Source organism: Scyliorhinus torazame, chromosome 7, assembly GCF_047496885.1.
Source record: "Scyliorhinus torazame isolate Kashiwa2021f chromosome 7, sScyTor2.1, whole genome shotgun sequence".
Classification (NCBI taxonomy): domain Eukaryota; kingdom Metazoa; phylum Chordata; class Chondrichthyes; order Carcharhiniformes; family Scyliorhinidae; genus Scyliorhinus; species Scyliorhinus torazame.
Genome location: NC_092713.1, coordinates 235590788 through 235615815, shown reverse-complemented (window position 1 = coordinate 235615815; position 25028 = coordinate 235590788). Strand labels below are relative to the sequence as shown.

Here is a 25028-nt window from a genome sequence, read left to right as displayed (position 1 = left end):
TGCGCGGTTGTTTGAAGGCAAGTAGTGGGGATGTGGGGATGACCTTGGCAAGATGTTCATCTCCACTGGTGATGTGTTGATGGCTGCGAAGAAGATGTCGTAGTTTCTCTGCTCCGAAGAAGTACTGGACGACGAAGGGTACTCTGTTGGTTGTGTCCCATGTTTGTCTTCTGAGGAGGACGGTGCGTTTTTTTGCTGTGACGCTTTGAAACTGTTGATCGATGAGTGGAGCACCATAACCCGTTCATACGAGGGCATCTTTCAACGTCTGTAGATGTCTGTTATGCTCCTCCTCATCTGAGCAGATCCTGTGTATACGGAGAGCTTGTCCACAGGGGATGGCTTCTTTAATGTGTTTAGGGTGGATGCTGGAGAAGTGGAGCATTGTGAGGTTATCCGTGTGCTTGCGGTAAAGCGAAGTGCTGAGGTGACCGTCCTTGATGGAGATGAATGTGGCCAAGAATGCAACCGATTTTGGAGAGTAGTCCATGGTGAGTCTGATGGTGGGATGGAACTTATTGATGTCATCGTGTAGTTGTTTCAGTGATTCGTGCAAAAGGCCAGGTTGAGGCATTTGCAGCCATCTTCACCAGAAGTGCTGGGTAGATGATTCACCTCAGCCACCACTTGAGGTCCCCAGCTTCACAGATATCTGTCTTTGGCCAATTTGATTCACTCCACGTGATATCAAGAAGGCACTGGATACTGCGAAGGCTATAGATTCTGAGAGTATTGAAGACTTGTGCTCCAGAATTTTTAACCACGCCAGCTGCGATTTTCCAATACAGTTACAACACGGGTATCTATCTGAAACATGGAATCTTGCTGAGCTATGCCCTGTCCACAACAAGCAGGCCCAATCCAACCCAGCCAACTACTGTCCCATCAATCTACTCTTAATCATCAGCAAAGTGATAGAAGGCGTCATTTACAGTGCTATCAAGTGGCACTTCGTCAGGAATAACCAACTAACTGATTCTCAGTTTGTATTTCGCCAGGGCCACGCAGTTCCTGAGCTCTGTTACGAAATCCTTGCCACGTCCGCGGTCAATTCCAGACCCACTCTTCCCGGAGTCAAAACACAAATTAATTAACCAATAATTCTTCTAAAAATACCCAAAGTCTTTTGACCCTTGGCACCCCAATATTTACAGTGACCAGACTTATAAATTGAAACACAATGGCTGTTTATTTAACACAAACTATTATGAAATATGCAACAAATACAGTTGGTTAAATATTAATAATTACCTAACTCCGACTTTAACTTGCCTCCCTCATCCTCGACACTAAGGTGGTGGTGGGATTGTTTTTTTTTCCAAAGAATTACATGGAATTTACAGTGCAGAAGGTGGCCATTCGGCCCATCGGGTCTGACCGGCTCTTGGAAAGAGCACCCTACCCAAGTCCACACCTCCACCCTATCCCCATAACCCAGTAACCCCACCCAGCACTAAGGGCAATTTTGGACACTAAGGGCAATTTAGCTTGGTCAATCCACCTAACCTGCACATCTTTGGACTGTGGGAGGAAACACAGAGCACCCGGAGGAAACCCACGCAGACACGGGGAGAACGTACAGACTCCGCACAGACAGTGACCCAGCGGGAATCGAAACTGGGACCCTGGAGCTGTGAAGCAATTATGCTATCGACCATGCTACCGTGCTGCCCGCGTGCTCGTGGGAGGATGTTAATGGGTCCAAGTGACCCATTTGCATCCCATTAGCAGGCCTGGCACTAGATTCTCCAGGCCCCCGTGATTCTTCGGTCCTCAGGGCCGGGAATCACATAGTCGGGGATTACTACAGGTATCACCAAATGTGAACCTGATGTGGCGGCCCTCGCGGTGGTCTCAGAATCTAACACCTTAAGGAGTTATCCCCAAAGTCTATTCAAGGGCCACCCTCCCCCCCTCCCCGCCGCCCCCCCCCACCCCCGCCGCCCCATGCATGACCTGCCCACTCCTCCCCTACCAGACTGACCCCCACAACCCCATCCCCGAGAGACCCCCTAAAGAGGGAGACACCCCCCCCCTCAGGGACTCCGTAAATATTGATACTCCCCACAGAGACCCCCTAACTAAAGGAACCCCCCCCCAAGAGATCCCCTAAATAGGAAGACCCCCACCGTGGCCCTTAAACTACAGGAAGACCGTCAAAGAGATCCCTAAATAGAGAGACCCCCACAGGGACACCCAACACCACAGGGACCCCCTAACAAAAGGAACCCCCCACAAAAAGTCTCTAAATAGGGAGGCCACCAACAGGGACCTCTTAATTAAAGGGACACCTCCCCCCCAGATACCCCCTAACTGAAGGAACCCCACATAGCCCCTCTAAATAGGGAGACCTCCACAGGGACCTCTAACTAAATGAAGACTCCCAGAGACCCCCTAACTAATGGTACTCCCACAAAGACCCTCTAACTAAAGGGCCCCCACACACAAGGACCCCCTAACCAAAGCTCACTAGAGTCACCAAAGTAAAGAACACCCCCCCCCCCCCCACAGGAGCCCCTTAATTAACAGGGACCCCTCCCACACACACACACACACACACACACACACAGACTCCCCAGAAAAAAAAACCTTGACTGGAAGCTAGAGCAGTCCAGATGGGGCACTGCTAAATATTACGGTTTAACACTCACCTTGAAGTACCACATGTCATTCCTGGAAAGAGAACAGCTGTGCCCGATGTTTAAATCCCTCATCCTTTAGCTGCAAGCCATTCATTAATTTCTCGTAGTGGGCTGTGATTTACAGCTTCCACAAAACATCTGTGAGCCCTGCTTCATTCGTCGTCTTCATGGCTGAGAAACTCTAAGTGTTGTAACCGCAATGTTTACAAACATCAACCACACCAAAGAGAGTAAAGTGCTGTCAATATCTAGCTCAGCACATCAAAATCACTCAAGTGTGAAGGGGTGTGATTGAAATGCAATCACCACCCATTACCAGACAAATTGCAGTCGTTCGGGCCAATTAATTGGCCACCAGCCAAAACAGTCAAACTGAGCCCCAGCCAATCTCTGTCATCGATGGCAGTTGGTCTACAACTCCAGTTTAAACTAGCGCAGGCTTCTACTTGAACTAAAAGCGCAGGCCATGTCATGGCTTCTCTAACAAGAGGGAATCTAACCATTTCCCCTCAGCATTCAATGGTATTACAATTGATGAGCACCCACTATCAGCATCCTGGGGGTGCTGGTCAAGAGCAGCTCAGAGGTTGAGAATCCTATGGTGAGTAACTTACCTCCCGAATCCCCAAAGTTTCCCCACTTGCCTTAAAGACACAAGTTCATTAATTATCCATGGATGAAAAATGTAATGGCAAAAATAAAAGAGGGAAAATACGGGAATAAACAGGACGGATCCTTGCCGCTCATTACAGCCTTTATCAAAATATGAACACAAGAGCTGAACTCAAGGAGTGACATAAGAGCGGCTGCCCTTGACATCAAGGAAACATTTGACCGAGTGTATCACCAAGGGTCTTGAGCAAAACTAGAATCAATGGGAATCAGGGGAAAAGTCTCCTCTGGTTGGAGTCATACCTAGCTCAAATAAAGATAGCTGTTGATGTCAGTCATCTCAATCGCCCCAGGGAAGTGCTGCAGGAGTTCCTCAGGGTAATGCTTTAGGCCCAGGTATCTTCATCAATGACTGCCCCCCCCCCCCGCCATTATAAGGTTAGTAGAGGGGATTTCGCTGATAATTGCACAATTTTCAGCACTATTCACAACTTTATTGAAACATGTCCATCTGCAGCAAATCTTTAACAATGTTCAGACTTGGGCTGATAAGTGGCAAATAAACAATCAACATACAAATGCCAGGGCTTCTCCAACAAGAGCGAACCTAACCATTTCCCCTCAGCATTCAATGGTATTACCATTGCTGAGCACCCACTATCAGCATCCTGGGGGTGCTGGTCAAGAACAGGTCAGAGGTTTAGAATCCTATGGTGAGTAACTCACCTATGAGTCCCCAAGGCTTTTGCACCATAAACAAGTTACAAGTCAGGAGTGTGTGTGATGGAATATGTTCCACTTGCCTCAATGAGTGGAGCTCCAACAACACTCAAGAAGCTTGACATCATTCAGGATAAAGCAGCCCACTTGATTGACACTCATCCACTACCTTAAACAATAATTCCCTTCATCACAGATGCATAATAGCAGCAGCCTATTCCATCCCCAAGATGCACTGCTGCAACTCACCAAAGCTCATTTGACATCACTTTCCAAAGCCGCTCAAAGGATAAGAGCAGCAGAAGTATGGGAACACCAGCAGCGGAAAGTTTCCTTCCAAACCACACACCATCATTACTTGGAACCTTCACTAATGCTGGGTCAAAATCCTGGAACTAGCTCCCTTGCAGCCCTGTGGGTGTACATATGTACCTACACCCCAGAGATTGCAGCAGTTCTGGATGGCAGCTCACCATCATCTTCTCAAGAGTAATGAGTAATGAGCAATAAATGCTGGCCCAGCTAGTGAAGCCCATATTCCAGGAGGAAATTTCAATAGTTAGAGACAAACATTTGAAAAGATGTCAAAAGATCTAGCAGGTGAAAAGTTCAAAAGCACACATCATGAAAATGTAACGAAAAATTAATGATTTATCTAAGTAAAATTGGTTTAGCACAGGGCTAAATTGCTGGCTTTTAAAGCAGACCAAGCAGGCCAAGCAGCACGGGTTCAATTCCCGTACCAGCCTCCCTGAACAGGCGCCGGGATGTGGCGACTAGGGGCTTTTCACAGTAACCTCATTTGAAGCCTACTTATGAGATTAAGTGATTTTCATTTCATTTCAAAATTGCACTTGTCAGCTATTCATCCAAAGGTCTAAAACATATTGCTTACATGCCCATGATCTGTCCTTTTGAACTGTTCATTCTCTAGATCTCTTAAGATTTTTTTCATAAATATATAATAATTTAAGCACAGAGAGGTGACTCTTCTAGAGAAGCATAGACGTCCGGCAGATTTGATTGAGATCTTTGAATTGGATAATCATAGAACAAGTTAGATGGCAGGAGAAAAATACTGCAGGTGCTGGAAAGCTGAAATAAAAAGGGAAAATGCTGGAAGTTCTCAGTGGGTCGAGCAGCATCTGTTGAAAAGAAGGATCACAGGCCTGAAATGTTAACTCTGTTCTTCACAAATACCGTCTTGCTGGCTGAGTGTTTCCACCATTTTCTGATTTTATTTTAAGTGACAGGGCATTTTGTTTTCTTTGAGATATAATGACATGTGGGTATACGTTTCTGGCTCACTGCGGCTTCACTGCCTGTGTTCTCAGCTGGAGCTGATTTTGCAGTGTAGGAAAGGTAGGTAAGATATTGCAAATTGCATGTCATTAACCTTTCAGAAAATAATTTTGATTGCCTTTGAAGGTCAGCGAGGAAGTTCCCAAATTGTTTCCTTAAATTGGTTCTGGATATTTTCTTTGTTTGGCTTTTCCAAGTTGATTTGCTGGCTGGTAGTGGGTAGAGGGCATTAGCGAGTGTTCAGTTGCAGCAGGATAATATGGGGCAGTTCCGGTGGACCAAGTGGCCATTTCATGCTCATCGCTATTATATGTTCACAGCTTGTTTCTGATTGCCACAAATAATCAAAAAAGTGAGCCTGTGTTCAGCTGATAAGTGCGACAATATTACAGAAGAGAGATCCAGGAATTGTAGCAAAATAACTGCAGGTCACTTAGGCCATAAGACTGTTCCGCTGCCATTCAAAGAGATCATGTCTGATCTGCAATCTAACTCTATACCTTTAAATACCTTTAGTTAACAAAAAGTCTATCAAACTGAGATTTGAAATCAATGATTGATCAATTGCCCTTTGCAAAAGACACTGCAAAACATCTGTCACTCTTTGTATGCAGAAATGTTTTCACTCCTGAAAGTCTGGTTTAATTTTTAGAATATCTCATATTTTCTCTCTTATACACCCTATCTGTTCTTTTTAATATCATTTAAACTTTGATCAATTTGATCCCATTGCCCTTGAAACTCCAGGAAATATCACACTAGTTTCTATAATCTCTCCTTGTACAATAACTCTTGGTGTCCAGATATCATTCTGGTATGCTGCATGAACTAATCTGTGATACTGCCAGTGATAGTCAATGATAGGGCAGCACGGTAGCATTGTGGATAGCACAATTGCTTCACAGCTCCAGGGTCCCAGGTTTGATTCCGGCTTGGGTCACTGTCTGTGCAGAGTCTGCACATCCTCCCCGCGTGTGCGTGGGTTTGCTCCGAGTGCTCCAGTTTCCTCCCACAGTCCAAAGATGTGCAGGTTAGGTGGATTGGCCATGATAAATTGCCCTTAGTGTCTAAAATTGCCCTTAGTGTTGGGTGGGGTTACTGGGTTATGGGGATAGGGTGGAGGTGTTGACCTTGGGTAGGGTGCTCTTTCCAAGAGCCGGTGCAGACTCGATGGGCCGAATGGCCTCCTTCTGTACTGTAAATTCTATGGTAAATTCTATGATAGTCTTCAGGTTAAACAAAAAGGCAACTACAGTACATTGACAGAAGGGCAAAATTACAATATTTAAATTATTTTTTCGGTTACGAGTTATGCTGCCTCGGACATGTTTTTTGCCCAGCAATAGCTGAGAAGATAGTGCTCAAGTTCACAATTTTGCACATTTTGTATTAATAGGAAATAGTTAATCCAACTGCACCCTTGGTACAACTGCACTCCAAGTCTATTCTGTTTCCCTGTCCCCTACAAATGTTCATGTTGGAATGACCTCTGTCAGCAGAAGGAGGAACAACTTTGAGCTCAACTGAGGGCCTTTCAGGCCTTCAGTTATGTTTCCAGTTGCTGGCATCATGACTTTCTTGAGTATAAGAATTGGCAAGTCATGCTGCAGCTGTACTACACTTGAGTATAGTGTTCAATTCTGGTCGCCACACTACCAGAAGGATGTGAAGGCTTTAGAGAGGGTGCAGAAGAGATTTACCAGAATGTTGCCTGGTATGGAGGGCATTAGCTATGAGGAGCGGTTGAATAAACTTGGTTTGTTCTCACTGGAACAACAGAGATTGAGGGGTGACCTGATCGAGGTCTACAAAATTATAAGGTGCATAGACAGAGTGGATAGTCAGAGGCTTTTTCCCAGGGTAGTGGGGTCAATTACTAGAGAGCATAGGTTTAAGGTGCGAGGGGCAGGGTTTAGAGGAGATGTACGAGGCAAGTTTTTTACACAGAGGGTAGTGGGTGCCTGGAACTCGTTACCGGAGGAGGTGGTGGAAGCAGGGACGATAGTGACATTTAAGGGGCATCTTGACAAATACATGAATAGAATGGGATTAGAGCGATATGGACCCAGGAAGTGTCGAAGATTTTAGTTTAGAAGGGCAGCATGGTCCTGCACAGGCTTGGAGGGCCGAAGGGCCTGTTCCTGTGCTGTACTTTTCTTTGCTCTTTGCTCTTTTGTTCTTTCTGTCTGCCACTTGAATGCTCCTGGGCTCAAAGGTCATTGAAGTACATGAAAGAACTAACGTAACTTCTTCAGTCCAGAATTGCCAAAGACCCTCTAGGCTGCAGGAGTCCTGGTGTTAATTCCAATGCCTATTTTCTCTGAACATAATAAATAGGAGCGGCATTAATCCATACCACCCCTCAAGGCTATTCCACCACTCAATAAGAACATCTTTGCCCTCAATTCCACTTTCCTGTCCAGTACCTTTGATTCCCCTAGAGACCTGTCAATGTGGGTTGTAAACTGCTCTTTGCACTGGAAAAGAAGCCATTTCTCAGAACAAATGTCAGGAAAATGATCTTTACCTTCCCATTTGCTGATTAAGCTGACTATATTAATAACAACACATTTCTATGTGTTTGGTACAAATGATTATATTTGTGGTGTACTGTATACCGAGTTGAAAAATCTTCTAGTTTTACACTTTTAGTTGTAAATATTGAGAACTACAGATGTATGGCATTTAGATTGTTCAAATTAGCAGTCATCTTATTTTCAGCTTTAGCAACAAAATAAGTATTTACATAAGCAATTTTAAAATATATTCTATTGTATTGAATATTTATCTTTAATAGCACCTATGCTATAAATTTGCAAAAGTATCAAATCTATATATAATTTAACATCAGGCAGATATGTTAAGTATAGCCATTGTTGACCTGTGACGATGTAGAACTGTGTTTCATAAGTTATATGAAATGTACGTCTGTTTAAAATGAGCCTGATGAAATCCTGTTGATAAGAACACTTTAATAACACTTCTACTGTAATTTCAATATCTATCCATAATCTGAATTTAGGAAAATAATGCAATCTACCCTTTAGTCTAAACCACCCAAATATTTTCAAACATAAATCACACTGAGAAGGGCAGCGCGGTGGCACAACGGTTAGCACTGCTTCCTCAAGGGGCCGAGATCCCAGGTTCGATCCCTGCTTTGGGTCACTGTCCGTGTGGAAATTGCACATTCTCCCCGTGTGTGCGTGGGTTTCACCCCCACAACCCAAAGATGTGCGGGGTAGGTGGATTGGCCCCCGCTCAATTGCCCCTTAATTGGAAAAAATGAATTGGATACTTTAAATTCATATTTTAAAAAAGTTTTTTTTTAAATCGCACTGAGTAACAAGTTTAGGGATAAACCCTTTTAGTCCAACAATCTGACTAATCTGCTCAGGCACTATCCACTCAAAAAAAGGGTAAACTTCAAAGTTAGGAATGCGTTTAATTTTTGTTTACCTATTAATGCCGTTTTTCTTTCTAAAGATAAAAGCCTAAAGGTGATGATTTAACAGATCTTGGGGGTTGGATGTGTACAGTCCAATCTTTAGTTAATTGCCTGTTCGACTAGTTGAACCACGCTTTCAAAGGCTTATGTTTAAAGGTCAAGTGGAAGATCAGCAGACAAACCGCCCTGTACTTTTGCATTTATCTGTACAATCCTATTAACACAGTAATTGGAACCTAATAACCTTCAGGCGTTCATAACTGTCCAAACTGCAGCTTTAAAAATGCAACTTCTTTGCATAGGACCACACATTGATCTGTACAGCTCAAGTGATGCAACCATCAACTATTTGTTTGACACACAAAAAAATCTCCTTCCAACTATTCAAGTCACCGGTTAACATTTACATTTACAACTTTGGTTCTCTAGTGTTGCAATGTTCGAAAGCAGCGTAGACAACACGCCAACAACCATAAAGAGCCGATTGTAGCATCTGTAAATTGTTCATCATTTATAGCGGATCGTGCTAATATATATATTTGCATGTTCTTAACCTCTTCCGGTAGCCCTGGCTTACCGAGATTGCTAACTGTTCACTGCATTCATAGAACAATTGCCAGCACCAATGTTCCATTCTAACCAGCCGCTTATACACCAACACTTTGCAACTATAAATTCAGAGAAGGACAATACGGCTTCCTTCTCAGCGGCGATGCATGAAAACACGACACTGCATATTAATGTTAATCTTTGCTGCCGTGTGATTTATTGCACGATCCCGTGACATGTTGACGTATTGTAGGAAGCGGTGGGAGAATCTAAACCTTCACCATTACGGAAACACTGACGATGTTAACGTTCACTTCTTGAATATTTACGAAATGACACTGGGCATGGTAAGATTGGAGGGGAGGGCGGGGGGGGGGGGGGGGGGGGGGGTCGGTCAGATCGTATCTCTTGCCAGTTGTGTTTACTCAGGCTTCAATTACTGCAGCCTATATTCAAGTTTCCGCTTGGTGTGTGCATGCCCCGGATTATTTACACACGGTGGGGTTGCAAACGTAACAGGCACAATGGTATAATGCCTCACTTGTTCGTACACATGAGTCGCTCTCTTTAAAATTCCAATTAAACACAGCAGGCTCGGGCATTATCGTTCTCTAATATCAACAAAAAGAGGCGGTAATCAGTCAAGCCCTTGTATATACTGTAATTATTGTCAGTGATCGTGGTCTCATGCATGCACGGAGTTCCTGGGTCTGCAACAAGGCTTGGGCCCTATTGTGAAAATGGGACTGTTACGCCCAAACCCAAATATTAGGAATGGTTTTGTCGCTCGAGAGAAGGGTTGGAGAAAAGATGCAAACCTTGTCGACGTGCTGGAGACCTTGGTGCTGAAGAACAGCTCCTTCCGCGCCTTGCCGTTCCAGTAAGAACAGTCCCTCTCCGTTCCTGCTCTACCCCACTTTAGCTGCCGGAATAAAGACACTGCTAAAAATAGCTCGTTATGCCGGCTGCCTTGGATAAACTGACACATCTGTACATTTATCGGATGTGTACTCACCTCCCTCCCGCCCCGCGATTGTTCACTTGAAGCGAAACCATGCAGTCAACAAAATGTGTTTTCATTCGCAGGTGACCCGCTCGTCACGTACGAGGCAGAAGTGTTTGAAAGATAAGAGGAATCTATTCACCCATTAACTCCAAACGGTGTACCCTTGGAATAATAATAAACACAACTGGGGCATAAAGAGAGATAAGGGGAGAGCTAGATGGGGTGTTTTATTGCATGGGCAATACTTGTGATTACACTCTGTGTTTGGAGCTGAAGTTAGACAAGGGAGGGGGGGGGGGCAATAGCGACGACCATGGGCATTCGTTATGCAATTTAAGTTATATTCTATGAAGTTTAGACAGTTTAAAGAACACTACCTTCCCGGGCTGTGATGCTCCCCGCCTCGAACAATTCTAAAATGAAGATAAAAGTTCCTCAGATATTTTCGACAACAAATTCAGCAAGGCTTAGAAATTCACGATGAAGAAATCAAAGCAGTCACTGGCCGCAAGCAATGACACTAACACCTATCCCTTGGCATATGACAGGCAGGGAAATAATCTCTCCATTTTTTTCTTTCGGATCATCTTATTTATTTTGCTACTTAATTATTTGCTTGCTTTACAGAAACGCGAGTTGCTAGTTTGACACACTAAATCAGGATCAGGACGCTTGGAATGCAATTAAAAACGGTCATTTTAGTTTCATAGAATATTATTTCCTTGCAGTCAGTTAGAAGCCTATTTTGGTACAGCAAACGTATGTTAACTAATTTAAATGCAAATAAACAGCACGGGAATCATTTTAGTGAGTGATGCCCTTAACTTTGTTTTATTTCGATTCTCCCATTCCTTTTCAATGGAAAACGAACTCCACAGCAGAAAGTAATGTTTAAAGTGACTTTTTTCAAACATAAAAATGACATTTAAATTATGTTATAGCAAGGATATATATCACTTGCAAATTTAATAGGATTGCAAATTGAAAAGCGATAGAATGTTGAGACGAGGATGAAACGCCAACTGCTCAGTCTGTCTAGTCAAACTTTTGATGGCAACTTGACAGTATTATTATTTTCTGATTAGAATAACAGATAGTCATACAGGAATTACAAAACTTATCCTAGTCTCCAGTTTTACTAGCCTGCTGGACAAAGAGCCTAGAACATTACCCTTCACCCCTTCTTTCTAAGATTCAATTATTTTTTCTTATTTTTTCCATAGATGTGATTAGAATGATTTTGCTATCACTGCTTATGTCTATATCATAGAATCACAGAATGGCTACAGGATAGGAGACCATTTAGCTTGTTGCATGGGTGCAGGCTCTCTGCAAACACAATTTAACTCAGGCCACTCCCTTGCCTTTCCCCATAGCATTTATTTCCTCTTCAGATAATTATCCAATTCTTTTTTGAAAGCCATAATTGAATTTGGCTCCAGCACACTGTCAGATCCCACCCACTCGATGAGTGAAAATCTTTTTCCTCATGCCACCATTGCCCCTTTTGCCAAACCTCTTAAATGGGTAGCCTCTGATTCTGGATCCTTCCATCAATGGAAATAATTTATCCTTGGCTACTTAGTACAGAGCCCTCATGGTCTTGAATACCTCAATTAAATCACCTTCCAACATTCTGCAAGGAAAATCACCCCCATCCTCTCCAACCTACCTACATAATTAAGTTCTTCATCCTGGAACTGTTCTCAGGAATCTTTTCTGCACCCTCTCTAATGCCTTCAAATGCTTCCGAAAGTGTGCTGCCCAGAACTGGACCCAACACTCTGATTAGAATCAAGGTTTTATAGGTTTATCTTAACTTCCTTACTCTTGTACTCTATGCCCCTATTTATAAAGCCAATTGTTTTTGCTGCTCTCTCAACCAGCCCTGCCACATTCAATAATTTTAGCACAAAGAATCAAAATGATCATAGAATTCACAGTGCAGAAGGAGGCCATTCGGCCCATCGAGTCTGCACCGGCTCTTGGAAAGAGCACCCTACCCAAGGTCAACACCTCCACCCTATCCCCATAACCCAGTAACCCCACCCAACACTAAGGGCAATTTTGGACACTATGGGCAATTGATCATGGCCAATCCACCTAACCTGCACATCTTTGGACTGTGGGAGGAAACCGGAGCACCCGGAGGAAACACACGCACACACGTGGAGGATGTGCAGACTCTGCACAGACAGTGACCCAAGCCGGAATCGAACCTGGGACCCTGGAGCTGTGAAGCAATTGTGCTATCCACAATGCTACCGTGCATATGTAAAACTTCACACATCTCTGCATTAAATTTCATCTGCCACGTGTCCACCCATTCCAGTAACCTGTCCATGTCCTATTGAAGTTTAACACTATCTACCTCACAGGTCAGAGGAACATAGAATCAGGAGTACGCCATTCAGCCCCTTGAGCCTGTCCCACCATTAATGAGACCATGGCTGATCTGTGGCCTAACTCCATATACCAGACTTTGGCCCATATCCCTTAATATCTTTGCTTAACAAAAAACTATTTATCTCAGATTTAAAATTAACAACTGTTCTAACTTCAACTGCTGTTTGTGGGAGAGAGTTCCAAACCTCCACCACCCTTTGAGTGAATAAGTTCTTCCTAACATCTCTCCTGAATGTCTAGCCCTAATGTTTAGACTATGGTCCCTAGTTTTAGAACCTCCAACCAGTGGAAATAGTTTATCTTCATCTACCCTGTCTTTCCCTGTTAATATCTTGAAAATTTGAATCAGATCACCCCTTAATCTTCAAAATTCTGGCAAAAACTGGTCTAATTTGAGTAATCTCTCCTCGTAACTCAACCTCTGTAATCCAGGTATCATTTTTGTAAACATGCGTCACAATGCTTGCAAGTTTTGTGTCATCTGCACATATTGAAATTGTGGCCTTAACACTAGAGTCTAGGTTATCAATATATCAAGACGAGCAAGGGTCCCTGCACCAACTCCAGGAACCAAACTATAAATATTCTTCAAGTGTGAAAAACATCCATTCACTACGACTCTGGTTCCTGTCACTCTCCTTAATCATTATTGCCACCCCTACTTCTTTCATTTCTTAAAAATCTTTCGTGAACACCTTGCATCCTGGAATATTTAGTACCCACTTCTGGCTACTACTATGAGAAGTGCCCTGGATTTCGTAACTGAGATAGGACCTGTACTTAACAGTCTGAGCTGTCCTGCCATAGCTCTATTAGACATGAAGCCTTACTGAATAAATAAACTCACCAATCAGCTGCTTCCTTTTTGACTTGCATCATTTTATTTTGTGGAAAGGTTAACTGAAATGTTTCATTTATTTCTTATTGTCTAAAAACCTTCGCTTTTGATGTACTAAAAAATTCAGACTGCTTCAGTGTTACTATCCCTTGTTATTTAATTATAACATTGTCCTCTAGATCCGATTAATTGACTGAACACTAATTGTAATTATGCGATAAAGTATAAAATTGGTTTCAGTTTTTGGAATCTGCAGTAATTATTCAATCAATCAATTTAGCTTTACTTTATATTTGATTAATTTAGATTAAATTAAAATCCGGCCAAAAAATTTACCTCATGTGACTCCTTGTCCTGTGTTGTCACTTCACTTCGGGGATAGCACAATGTGCATAGCGCTTGCTCTAAGCTCCATTTATTTAAAACCTCTGCTCTGGATCTCAGCTTCCAGCCCCCCCCCCCCCCCCCCCCACACACACACACACACACACACACCATCCCCAGCTGCTGGTCACAAAGAGCTCTTTGAAGACGCTGGTGAACTGCTTCCACCTGGAGTGAAACCTTCTTCCAACCCTCAATGGCAAACATGATCTTTTCTAGCCTCAGGAAATTCCACCAGGTTGGCTAGCCAGTCTGAGGATTGAGGGGGTGTTGCCGATATCCATGTGAGTAGGAGTTGTTGCCGGTCTATCAGGGAGGTGAAGGCCAGGAAGTTGACCCCCCGCCGCTCGAAGAATTCTGGCTGTTCAGACATCCTGAAGACTGCCACAAATGGGCATGCCTCCATCAACCTTGGACATGGCCTCGAAGAACGTGGTCCAGAATCCAATCAGTTTTGGGCAGGACCAGAGCATGTGGGAGTGGATGTCCGGATCCCCCTGGCATTGCTCACAGCTGTTTTCCACTCGTGGGAGGAACCCGCTCATGTGTGTCCTGGGTCTGGGGTGCCCTGTGCACCACCTTCAGTTTCATCAGAGTCAGCCTCGCGCATAAGGAGGTGGAGTTTAGTCTGTCCAAGATGTCACTCCAGAGTCCTTCCCCTAACACAAGGCTTGATTCTTCCTCTCATCTCTCTTTTGTTTCATCCAGTAGAACCCTTTTGACCTCTAGCATATATGTTCGCACAGTTTCCTTCCCCTAACTTGTCCTGTGATACTAGCCTGTCAGCAGGGTGTGCCTGCTGGGTGAGCCTGGGTATCTGGGGGAATGATGGGGTCTCCTTGCCGAGGAAGTCCCGTACCCAAAGGTACCAAAGCTTTCGGGAGTTGGAACTTCTCTGTTAGTTCCTCCATGGTTTCCACTCTGCCATCGACATACATGTCCCTGACCCTCAACACCCCCTCCTCCCTTCTCCAGGTTTTTTATGGCGTCCATTCTGGTTGAGATAAATCTGTGGTTTTTACAGATAGGAGCTGAGATGGACATGTCTTGAAATGGTGCCTGAGCTGGTTCCAGGCTTTCAGTAATGCTACCACCACTGGACTCATCGAGTACTTGGTCGGGGAGAATGGGAATGAGGTTGTGACCTGGGGAATTTTCCTGCCCACTTTAAGGCTGAGATTGGTTTGTCTATCTTGGCGAAGAAAGATTTGGGGATGAAGATCCAGGAGTGATCTAAACACGAAGAGGAACCTTGGTAGGACGTTCATCTTTATCGTCTGTACTCTCCCCGTTGAGAGTAGGAGTAAGTCTCACCTCCTCAGGTCCTCCTTCACCTCCTCCACTTGGCGAGACAGGTTCCACTTGTGGAGTCAGACCCAGTTGTGGGCTATCTGGATCCCCAGGTACCTGAACTTGGTTTGGGCCAGTTTAAACTCTGTTTTAAATCTACCACCCCGGTTCCTAAATCTATGACCTCTCGTTCTAGGTTGCTCCACAAGAGGATGCATCTGCTCTACGTCTATTTTGTAAATACCTTGTATCATTCTATATATCTCAATTAGATCTCCTCCCGTTCTCCTAAACACAAGAGAGTACAGGCATCAACTGCTCAAACTCCCTTCATAAGACAAACTCCTCACCTCTGGAATCAATCGAGTGAGAGATCAGGGATGTGTATGAAGAGAGATTCCTCCGACGGAGAATCCAGAATCCCACCTTTGATCTCAGAAAACTTGAAAGCATTTCAAAATAGTGGAAACCAACAGGAGATTTTTTTTTTTTTTACCTCCACAGGAGATTTTGAGTGTCTGTTGGGTGTATTTGATTTGTTAACAGTTCCCAATCTTTACTGTTGATTAAAATTCATCACTTTGTATTTTTAATGCATTCCTTTCAAGAGATCCCAGGTGTTAAATTCCATGCAACATTTCAGAGCAGACCTGCAGTGCAATCCGTATCAGAATTGTACAGAATAGTGATCAAGTTACAATACCAGACATGTGACAAACAGCAGCCATCTTTGGTCAGTGTCTTATCTTGTATTTTTTTAAAAAACATGTCCTCTGAAAACAGTTCAAATGTTTTTGGTTAGCTAGTGACATTATAGGTAGATCTCACCCAGTTTCAATTTCCCATCATTGTGACAATTATCAACTAATGGGAATCAAGGGCAGCACGGTGGCACAGTGGTTAGCACTGCTGTCTCACGACGCCGAGGTCCCAGGTTCGATCCCGGCTCTGGGTCACTGTCCGTGTGGAGTTTGCACATTCTCCCCATGTCTGCGTGGGTTTCACCCCCACAACCCAAAGATGTGAGGGTAGGTAGATTGGCCTCACTAAATGTCTCCTTAATTGGAAAAATGAATTGGGTACTCTAAATGTTTTAAAACTAATGGGAATCACCAAAATTAAGACCTTAGCTTTTTTTTTTAGTATTGCACATAGTGAGGCAAACTGTGTGAATTAGTTATTGCTATTTCAAATTAATCATACTCAGCTAACTAGAGATGGGGCAGTATTTTTGTCCTCCTTATTTCTCCTCTATAATTCAACAAATGGACATAAGCCCAGAATTGTAAGTCCCATCCACGAATGCAGCACTTCCCATTTCCATTTTTTGTTTATGAGTGTTTTACAAAGGCAGCTGGCCATATAAATCTCCAGCTGCCTCGACTAGTTGGATTTTGATAGTCTAGGAAGTGAGATCTGAAGTGTGCAAAGTAGACCTGGTCTGAACTTAGCATATTTGTTTGGCTAGCCATGGAACCCCTTTGGAGAGGTAGGGCACTTGTGTGGAATTTGCCTTAAAATGTTATTCACTGCTCCAGAAGTGACACAAAGCAAATTGTAACTATCTTCCCTTGACCCAAGGGAGTTGGAATGTGAGGCTCCAAGGTCTCGCAGGGCAATTCCTTTTGCCACCACTGATTTGTGCAACCAGGTGGCAGGAAGAACATGGTGGAGAAGGGTACATAGCTCTTTTGGGTGATGGAACATAATAGATGGGCATTGTCCCCCGCACATTGAGGCAATAAAAGCCCATCACTGTGAACACCTGGAGACCAGAAGGAGGGCGGAAGGTCAGGACAAAGAGGCTGCTGTTCATGAAGCATGTAGGAGGAGGAAGAGGAGAGGCAGGACAACCAGGTACCACCCTGTGGGAAGAGTGTATTGACCTAGGGCATCCTACCTCAATACGAAGAGAACTAGTGCTAAAGGCAACTGAGGCTAAGCCATGAGTTAGTGACAGACATATGTCGCATTGTCCAGTAGTAACTCAAGCCACAATCCATCGACCCGCATGCCCGCCAGTGGCTGTGAAGGTAATTGTCATTCTTAACTTCTATACTTCAGAATATTTGCAGCGATCATCAGGAGACATATTCAATATATCCCAGTCAGCAGCGGTATTTCGGCTGTAACTTATACCATGTTTGGTTGAATGGATGATAACATTGATTTGACTCCTCAGATGCAGAGAGCCATGGCCTTTGCCCAATCAGCAGGCTTCCCTCAGGTGCAGATTGTTATTAATTGCATCCATGTTGCCATAAAGGCCCCAGTTTAACGTGCGGACTCATTTGCCAACCACATGTCTTTCCATTCAATAAATGTACTGGTGATTTGTGATCACAACAAAGTCTTACTTCATGTGTGTGCAAGGTTCGCTGGCAGCTGCCACGACTCCTTCATACTAAGGAGTTCCCAAACTCCCTCAGAAATGTCAACCACCTATGAAGATCTGCGTTGGCTTCAAGGGGGCAAGGGCCACCCCTTTAGAACTTGGATAATGACCTCCTTTAGGAATCCACAAACAGAGACAGTGTGCAATTACATCCCAGGAGTCTCATCGAGCAAGCAATTAGCATTTTAAAAATTCACTTCCGGTGCCTTGATCACCTCGGTTGGAGCTCTGCAATATGTCCCAGAAAAGGTGTCAAGAACTGTGGTGGTGTGCTGCATGTTGCAAAACATTGCACAGTGGAGGGGAATAAAAATGAATGCCTTGGGCAGAGTTCCAACTTTTGAGATAGAGGAAAGCCCTGTTCATTCAGAAGATTCTGACATGGATGAGGAAGGGAAGGACGTCAATGGCAGAGAAGCTGGAAGGCTGTCCATGTAGCCAGGTATGACTTTGTGCCAGAGGGGATCATCATCGCATGGGTCCTTGTGCAAAATAGATTCTCTTAAATTGCTCCCATTTCACAATTACCATCAACAAATCCCTGGTGACATGTGAATGAAAGTTGCCATAGTCTCAGAGGACCTTAGGCTGCTCTCTCCTTTTGAGACAGAGCTGACTGGGGTTATTTAACCTGAGCATCACCACACCTCAGGCACGATTGAGAAGGCTTGGCCTTCATGGATAACCTCAGCTGGTACGGGAATTTAACCCACGCTGTTGGTGTGGCTCCAAATCACAAATCAGCCACCCACCAAGTAAGCTAAGCAAACACTCCTGGTGACATATATCCACCAAAAGAACCTTGCACATTGACTTCATAATTGCTCAGGGAACTGCCCATTCCCTACAAGGGAGAGACTAAGTCAGTCATAACCTGGCCCCATCACTTGAATACCAGTGACTATAAACAAGAAGCCCATGCTGCCAAATTTTCCATTCTCAATCCATGACCACAATGCTGAGCGTGACACAACACCAGAATTCAGACCTCAAAAGTTTTAATACCATGCAGTGTACAGCTGTATGGGGCCTGGTCAAGGGCCAACTGTGTGGTCACATCCTGATAGATGGGTGGCAAGAAGGCATGTGGATAAGATAATGAGCATGACGCCATTCATCATTCATCCACACACACTGAGTCTTGACAGCCAATTACAGTACAACATAATATCTGTACAGGTAGTGGTGGCAAGACAATGCCACCTCCATTGCTGCGTCATGTTATTCCACTCCAGTGGAGTACACTTTGATTAAGCAGCAACAATGACAATTCCCCCATCGGGAAAGCTCATCATGAGCTATCCATTCCAGAGTCAGTTAACTGTTGGACAGCATTTACAATTTAGACACTCACTCAACAAGGTAATGATGTTTCCGCTAAGGCGCAGGGACTTCACCATTGATGATCTACTTCTTAAATGGGTATTCTACCCAATCAATACTGGGCCCAGCTCTGACCCCTCATTACTTCTGGAGTCACCCGCCCTGACTGCTATTCTAGCGCCCCTCCCCAAATCGAAAAGTGGGTGCCTGCGTAGAAAAAGTGAAAGGTCAGGTTCACGGGGCCAGGAATTCTTCTGTTTCTCCACACCCGACGCCAAATTGAAAATCTGGGCCATAAATTTCTGAACAAATAAAATAGTCCATAATGGCATAATTACATCAACAAATAGAAATTTGGCAGTATAAAGCAAGCTAGTTGTCATAGGAATGGGAGTAAGGCATTTAGTCTATTGAACCTATTCCACCACTGAGTGAGATCATGGTTGATCATCAACTTATCTCCAAAGATCTACCCATACCAAATGCTCATTGATACCTATGGATAACAAAAAACTATCAGTCCCATGTTTACATTTAACAATTAGGCTGGCATCAATTGTCGTTTGCAGAAACAACTTCCAAACTTGTACCATCTTTTGTGTGCAGAAGCGTTTAGTAATTTCAGTCCAGTATAGCCTGATTCTAATTTTTAGATCATGCCTCCAGTCCTGTACTTCCCAACCAGTCTAAGTAGTTTCTGTCTAAGTACCTCTCTGTTTCTCTACATATCTTGAAAACTTCAGCCAAATTAGACCTGGTGTTGAAGTAACAAATCAACCATGATCTTTTTGAATGGTGAAATGGATTCAAGGGGCTGAATGGCCTACTTCTACTCCTATTTCTCATGTTCTTCTGTTATTAACTTTCTAAATTCCAGGATGTACAAGCTTAACTTGTTTAACTAATCTAACCCTTGGAGCCCAGATATGATTTGGGTAAATCTATGCTGTACTCCTTCCAAGGCCAATATATTGTCCTACCGACCCTTCAAAAGAACCCTCTACCCATGTCCACTCCCCGGTCCACCCCATCCTATCTCTTAACCCCATAACCTAATCTCCAAATTCCCAGACACTAAGAGTCAAGTCAAAATGGTCAATCTACCTAATCTGCACATCTTTACACTGTAGGAGGAAGCCGGAGTACAGTTTTAATACAGTATAATGATGTGCCACTCAGTAAATGTAGACGCAGTTTCCAATATAAGGGGCCAAACCTTAAATATATTGCCTTGTTGGCTGAGAATAAAAGTGTTTCCTGATTATCTCCAAAGTCAAAACAGAAGTGAAGGAGGTAGATTAATGATGACTGATGAAGGACACCGTTTTCAAATCAAACCAATAAATTAAGTTTTTAATTAATTGTTTTAGTTTTTTAATCCTTTTCTATAAGTCTTCACAAAGTGCAATTGATATTGATCAAAAAATAACACTGCTTAGCTGATATTAGCGAAATGTATTTGAATGTTAAAAAGTTGCTAATGTTGGTGGTCCAGGATCTGGTGGAATTGGATAATTATATCTCAAGGCATTTTTGCATGATAGCTAATTAAATGTTATGATATTCACTATGGATTCCATTCTATGATCCTAATGCATGTTATACTGATCCAACAGGATAATTAAGGAAAGTTTAATTCTCAAAGAAAATATGCTTTCTTTTGGTGCATAGGCCAACGTCAAACATCAAGCCATTTGAAATGCAAAAGCCCTGAAATTCCATTGGCTTGGGAAGGAAAAGTTAAACTGGATTTCGCAGCTAGCTGGTGGGATGTGGGAGTGGGTTTGGGAACAGGATTGGGTGAGATAGAGGTGATGGTCCTGACGAGCTGGTGGGATGTACAGTTGGGGGGGGTGGGTGGTTGTGGCGGCAGAACTCTAATCTGGTGTGAAACCTGGATCTGTTGGGATTTTAACACACCTAAGGAACAGTCCAAACATTATTGTCTCATCCACCTTAAGGCTTTCTATATGATTCTGCCACCTTTATTGACATGTGTAACTGAATAGCAAGATCCCATGTTTGTCTACTATATGTAGCTAATACATCTCACTTTCAAAACAGGTGATTTCACTTTTTCCCATCCTAAACTATGGCTCAGGCTATCTGCTCATCCAAATGGCCTGCCTGGAATTTTTCACAACCTTGTCACACTTTGGCCGGCTACCGAATTTACTGTCAACAACACATTTCAATATGGTTCCTTCAATTCCTAAGTTTGAATCATTTATCAGTACATGAAGTAAGAAAAAGCCCAGCACAAATCCCTCTGGAACAGCAGTCGCCTTTCCAGTCCAGGATTTTTTCTTTTGTCCTTGCCATTCCATGTATCTACATTTCTAAATTCCATGTTCCATTATCTTTGCCTTAAGACATATTTTACAACATGATGGAGGGCAGAGTGCGCCATTAAATAACCCCCCTCCTACCCAGCCTAGGATGATGGCTGCTGACAGACATGTGGGGCATGTAACAGCTGCTCTAGTGTTTGTTTTAGGAATTCCTTTGTTAAATTCTAACAATTTGCTCTCCTACTTCATGGAATTTGTAGAGTCCTGAAAGACAACTTGACTTTCACCTGCCAACTCCTGCATGTACTATTTGGGGGGGTGATTCTCCAATATTGAGCCCAAGTGTTCACGCCGTCGTGAACGCCTTCGCGTTTCACGACGGCGTGCACCGGGTCCAGGTACGACGGATTCTGGCCCCATAGGGGGCCAGCATGGCGCTGGAGCAGTTCACGCCGCTCCAGCCTCCTTACCGGCGTGCCAACCCACGCATGCGCAGTTGGGCCACGCCAACATGCGCAAGCGTGGGTGACTTCTTACGCGCGCCGGCCCCGACCCAACATGGGGTCGGTGTTCAGGGGCCGGTCACGCCAGAAAGTAGGCCTGGGGGTGGGTGGGGGGGAGGGGGGGAGGCTGGCCCGCCGATCGGTGGGTCCCGATTGCGGGCCAGACCCCATCGGAGGCCCCTCCCCGTAGAAGGAGCCCCCCCTCCCCCTCCCCCACAGGCCGCCCCCGACCGTTCCCGCAGAGCTGCCGCCAGCAGCGACCAGGGGTGAACGGCGCTGGCGGGCCTCTGTTGTATCGGCGCAGCCACTCGGCCCATGCGGGCCGGAGAATCGCCGGCCCCGCCGATTCCACTGGCCCGCGGCCGGCACCGCGCCAAACGCGCCGGCGCAAATGGCGGCGATTCTCCACACTGTGTAATATGGTTCACAAGCAGGGCTTGGCTGCTATTGTATTATCCATATTGACCCATTGGCTGTTTTACTAGGTAGTATAATGTGCATCTTGTCATTGTTCAGACAACAGGAGCGGGATTCTCCCCTACCCGGCGGGGTGGGGGGGTCCCGGCGCCGAGGAGTGGCGTGAACCACTCCGGCGTCAGCCGCGCCAAAGTTGCGGAATCCTCCATACCTTCAGGTGCTTGGCCAGCGCCGGAGTAGTTTGCACCCCCCGGCACCTTGCCAACCCGGCGCCGAAGGAGGCCGGCGCAAATTGGCGCATGCGCAGGAGCACCAGCGTATGCTGGTGTCATCCCAGCGCATGCGCAGGGGGGGGGATCTTCTCTGCGTCAGCCATCACGGAGGACCACAGCGGCACAGGCCCGCCTGCGGATCGGTGGGCCCCGATAGCAGGCCAGGCCACCATGGGGGCACCTCCCGGGGCCAGATCCCCCCGCGCCCCCCCAAGGACCCCGGAGGCCGCCTGTGCCGCCAGGTCCCGGCGGAAAGGACCTACTCTAATTTACGCCGGCGGGACCGGCAAATAAACGGGCGGCCACTCGGCCCATCGCGGGCGGAGAATCGGCAGGGGGTGGCCGCCGACCAGCGTGGCGCGATTCCCGCCCCCGTCAAATCCCCGGTGCCGGAGAATTCGGCAGCCGGCGGCAGTGGGATTCACGCCGCCCTCCCCTCCCCCACCCCGGCGATTCTCCGACCCGGCGAGGGGTCGGAGAATCCTGCCTCAGACTTCCAGAGCTAACTTTGTCCCAGCAGCACTGGTGTAAACATTTGGAAGAGGCTTGGAACCAGCTGTACTTTCCTGAACATTCAGTGTTTAGCTGAAACAACCGCATAGCCAAAGAAATCTACTCTGTATGTAATGTATTTAGTTTGCGGATGATACGACTGTGGTGGGCCGTATCTCAAACAATGATAAATCAGACTACAGGAGAGAGATAAATCACTTGGTTGCATGGTGTACCAAAAACAACCTTTCCCTAAATGTTGGAAAGACCAAGGAACTGATCATCGACTTCAGGAAGCGTAGCACGACGCACTCTCCCATCTGCATCAATGGCTCCGAAGTGGAGATGGTCGATAGCTTTAAGTTCCTGGGGGTCACCATCACCAACAGTATGTCCTGGCCCACTCACATTGATGCAACAGTCAAGAAAGCCCAACGTCTCTACTTCCTATGGAAGCTCAAGAAATTTGGCATGTCTGCATCGACTCTTACAAACTTCTACAGATGAGCGATAGAGAGCATCCTATCCGGCTGCATCACATGCTGATGTATGACAACTGCTCGGTCCAAGATCCCAATAAACTGCAGAGTGTGGTGAACTCAGCCCAACGTATCACACAAGCTTGCCACTCCCACATTGACTCTGTATACATCTCCCGCTGCTTCAAGAAGGCAGACAGCATTATCAGAGACCCCTCCCACTCAGACATTGCCTTCTTTCAGACCCTTCCATCAGGCAGAAGGTACAGAAGTCTGAAGACCCACACATCCAGACATAGGAACAGCTTCTTCCCCACAGCTACAAGACTCCTCAACGATTCCCCCTCGGACTGATCTGCTCCCTGTAAGAACACTATTCACGACACCCTATGCTGCTCTTGCTCATGTATTTGCTTTGTTTGGCCCCTTGTTCCGCACTGGAACCAATCACTGTTTGTCAATGTACCATTTGTCAATGTTCTCTGTTAATTATTCTTTTGTCTACTATGTACGTACTGTATACGATCCCTCGGCTGCAGAAAAATATTTTTCACTGTACTTCGGTACATGTGACAATAAATCAAATCAGATCAAATCAATGTATCCTTTTGTTCTATAGTCAGGTACAAAAAGCTACTTTGCCATGGATGAGATATTATGTTGAAATGATATTGTGCCAAATCTGGGGCTCCTAACTCATTGGTAAGGGAAGGGTGTGTGTTGGGACGATAATAAATGGCACAACTTGACAAAGAGCAGACTTCAAGCTTTTTGAATGCTGCCCTCATGGTCATGGTGGAGAAAGTGGAAAGTAAGAGACATGTCCTAAATCTGTAAGGGGGCGGGAGTTAGGAAGCCCTCCATACAAAAGTCAGTGTGAGCAGATAATAATGGAGGCCAATACCAGGAGTCAAGTCCGGAAGACCTGAATGAAGAGACTCAAGAAGTTCAATCACGTCACACAAGTGGTCACAGTCAATGCCCATATCCCTCCAACTGCACCAATAGTCTCAGCCATATCTCAAATTGCCACACCTCAATCGCTCACTTACCAACAATTCCTATCAGATCTGATACCCAAAATTCATATGCTTCACAGTTACCATCACATACTCAGAACTGCTGATAGCTTCACACCACGTTTCCTATTTTGCAGAGACTGTTAGCTACGCAACCATCACCACGCAACTCAAACAGATTTCATCACACTCACAGACATACTTCTTTGTCTCTTGCAGGACAAGTTGAGGCATCATTAAGGGCAGTGAGAGTTAATTAGAGGGAGATAGGCACACCTGGAGGTAGACAGTGGTGTCAAAGACACAGCATAGTCACTTGATTTCACACTTGCAGTACAATAAAATGCTTAGTGCATTGGGAAGCCTGCCAGCAAACCTGTGTTCAATGCCAAAGAGCAAAGAGGAGTCCTGCACAAACTTGGAACGGGACTTTGTGCAGAGCTTGGAGATCAGTTCACAAGTGGTGGCCACCTTCACGAGCATACTTGTGGACTGAAACCCAGTGCCTGAGGCCAATGTTGCAAACTCAACTGCAGCACAAGCAGCAGCAGTCTCCCCCCCCCCCCCCCCCCCCCCCCCCCCACCCCCGACATCTAAGTGCAGCTGTGGAAGTTCAGACTGATATTATGCATGATCAGAT

General features: G+C 45.1%; 1 protein-coding gene across 1 annotated transcript in view; it reads right to left on the bottom strand.

Annotated features, from left to right (window-relative positions):
- Positions 1-10249, bottom strand: part of cplx1 (complexin 1) — a 432339-nt gene extending 422090 nt beyond the window's left edge. The window contains exon 1 of the mRNA XM_072512169.1: positions 10092-10249. The gene's annotated coding sequence lies outside the window, so the exon portion shown is untranslated. The remainder of the gene's footprint in view (positions 1-10091) is intronic.
- Between the last annotated feature and the right edge of the window lie 14779 nt (positions 10250-25028).